Below are 3,307 nucleotides of genomic sequence, written 5' to 3'. Positions count from 1 at the left end.
TACCCACTGCTTATAGTGACAGATCATCAACTTTTTTTTTTTTTTTTTTTTTTTTTTTAATGGCTCGCGCGGCTTGCGCATTTGCCAATATCAAGTTTTTTTTTATTTTTTTTTTATTTTTTTTTTTTCCCCCCCATAAAACGAGGAAACGTGAAATTAGGAAAACAAGGAACGGAAATCGGAATTTGGAAAAAGGATAGATCAGGAAAGTAAATTAAGAGATTAGATATTAAATTATAGTATAAAAATACAGAGATATTTACATAAACTTAAGTATAGGACATAAGTATTATACAGTTTTTTTATGTACAATGGTTAATTGTACATAAAAAAAAACAATCAAACTTTTAAGTTATTTACATTGATAAAATCACAGATGAATTTATGAATATTTACATCATTAAGACTAAGTAATGCTAATATGGTGGTAGGGAAAGGAATTTTATGGGAAATGAGATTATTTATAAAGGAATCACGGTTGATAAGAGGACATGAAAAGAAAATATGGTTCAGATCACCTTCGTCCAACCCACACTCGCATAATGAACTATTTAAAATATGAAGTCTGGCCAGATGCACCGGAGTGCAGACATGACCTAACCTCAATGATATTACAGAACTATAGATATGTTACGTTCATAGAAATTACGATTTTAATCCGTGCCGAGCTATTCCAAATTGCACACATTGACAAATGTAACTGATAAGTGAAACAAAAGATACGAAATAGCACGCAAATGAAAGAGATAGCTATAGTTTTAACGATTCTGCACTAACTAATCTATGTCCGCAGCGCACGCATCCTTATCGCTCTAACGTCAAAACAAGATCGCTTTCTCTTTCTTAACTTGAACATGGCGCATGGCGCGATGGCGTCTTGATTGTTTGCTTAAATAATTGAAAATATAAATACTAAATAATTTTGCATAATCACATGTGGTAAGAGATCCCTTGTATTTTGTTTACTTTAGAGTCATAATTGGTACACTTTCGAAACACACACGATGGCATTTTTTATTTATTTTGGTAAGAACACAGGAACTTACGGTGTGGTACGCACGCGATTGCGCACGACGCAGGCCACACGAAGACTAAACACAAGACGTCCCAATTGGGACGTATTTGAGTATTCACAGCGCGAGCGCTTATAACATATCTGCTTTTGTTTTTATATAATATCATTGCCTAACCTCATTCGGATTAACATTGAGGTAACATTTTTACCAAACTTAGATTTAAAAAACCAAGGTTTGCGCGGAATTTGAGGCTGAATAAGTGAATACAATTTACCTTTAGACAGACTCGACCATTGCCATAAACTGGTCCATGTATCATATAGGTAAGCTTTTGGTAAATTTAACAAATCGTGACTATAGTTTTTAAATGGAAACATGTCACCACAGTATATAGCTTCATTAGCGACGCGGTCTGCAGTTTCATTTCCTAAAATTCCGCGATGACCCGGAACCCAAGCAAATTGAATTGAATATCCCTTCAGTGAACATTCAAATGCAATCTTTCTTGTATCAAAAATAATAGGATATGGAGTTTTATGATGGAATGGAAATTTTTCCAATGCCTGAAGGGCACTTAACGAATCTGTGAAAATAATGGCTCTTTTCAATTTCATTACACGAATATATTCTACTGCCTTAAACAAGCCAAAACATTCCCCTGTGAATACCGAAGACTCAGGAGGAAGCTTCACTTTTTGTACTATTTTAGATTGCGAGTGAAATACACCCACGCCTACACAGCCAGAATTGGAATGTTTAGAAGCGTCTGAAAAAATATGGTGATAATCATTAAATTGTGTATCAGTAATAAACCTAAAATTATCCTTAATGTAAGGGTCTAACTTATCAAAAAGGTTGTAATGAATTACCGGGGAAAAGGTTAAGACTTCATATGAATTGGAAAACAGAGGAAGAAGATTAGAGCAATGAGTAGGAGAAGTGAGGGACAAGAACTTTTGGTAACTAATTAATATACAGGGCAAAGACTTATGAGACCAATAACTATCAGAGGATACCTCTTGGAGAGCCTGGAGATTGGATATAAGAGGATGGTTATTTAACTGAATAACTCTGAAAATAAATCTGTCAGATAGATACTGTCTTCTTAGATGGAGTGGGGGCTCACAGGTTTCAACCTGAAGAGCATTTATCGGGCTAGACCTCATCGCACCCGTAATAATTCTTAAAGCCTTATTTTGGATTAAATCCAGCTTTTTAAAAGCTGAAACATTTGCAGGTTCCAATAGAAATGTGCCATAATCTAATATACTCCTAATTAATGCGTTATATATCAATTTCATAGAAAAAGGATGAGCTCCCCACCAGACGCCTGAAAGGCATCTTAGCATATTAAGAAGTTTTTCACACTTGTTGGAAACAAAGTTACAATGAGGAACTCCGGTAAGTTTTGAATCAAGGATTACACCCAGAAACTTGTATTCATTGAGAATAGGAATAACATTATTAACATAGTACAACTGAAAAGGAGTAGGGTTGCGCATACGAGAAAAAATAACTACAGCGCTTTTAGCTACTGATAAATTCATACCATTTTCATCCATCCAGATTTTAAGCAGATTAAGAGAGTTCTGTAATAGGTTTTGAGTTTGCCCTACAGACGGGCTAGATTGATAAAGTAATAAGTCGTCTGCGTACTGAAGTATTTTTATATTATTGCCTAAAGATGAAGCTAAATCATACGTGTATATATTATATAGAAGGGGGCTTAACACAGACCCTTGAGGTAATCCTCTCCACACTGAGCGCTTTGTTTCTGAGTCGGCGACCGGAAGTATTAAACACCGCTGAGATAAAATCTTTAAAATAAAATTACATAGCAAATGGGGCACTTTTAACGCATTTAACTTAGTTTTTAAAACAGATAAAAGAACATTATCATATGCAGAATTTATGTCTAGGAACACCGCTATGGGAGACTCATTTAACGTAAGGGAATACCGAATATCAGATACAAATATACTAATACTATCTAATGTGGATTTCCCTTTTCTGAAACCATATTGGCTATTGGCTAACAGGCTGTTACTTTCAATATACCATTCTAGGCGATTTTTAATCAGACGTTCTGCTAATTTAAGTAGCACCGACGATAACGATATTGGACGGTATGAAGAAATGTCGGAAGAAGGTTTGCCTGGTTTCAGAATCGGTAATACAATCTGTGATTTCCAAGATGGAGGAATGTCACCTGTCAACAATATGTCATTGATGATGGATAAATAATAACAAAGGATGCTATTGGAAATGTTGGCTAAAAATGCATAAGAAAT

This window comes from Ostrinia nubilalis, chromosome 10 (genome assembly GCF_963855985.1).
Source record: "Ostrinia nubilalis chromosome 10, ilOstNubi1.1, whole genome shotgun sequence".
Taxonomy (NCBI): domain Eukaryota; kingdom Metazoa; phylum Arthropoda; class Insecta; order Lepidoptera; family Crambidae; genus Ostrinia; species Ostrinia nubilalis.
Note: the sequence above shows the minus strand (reverse complement) of the source record.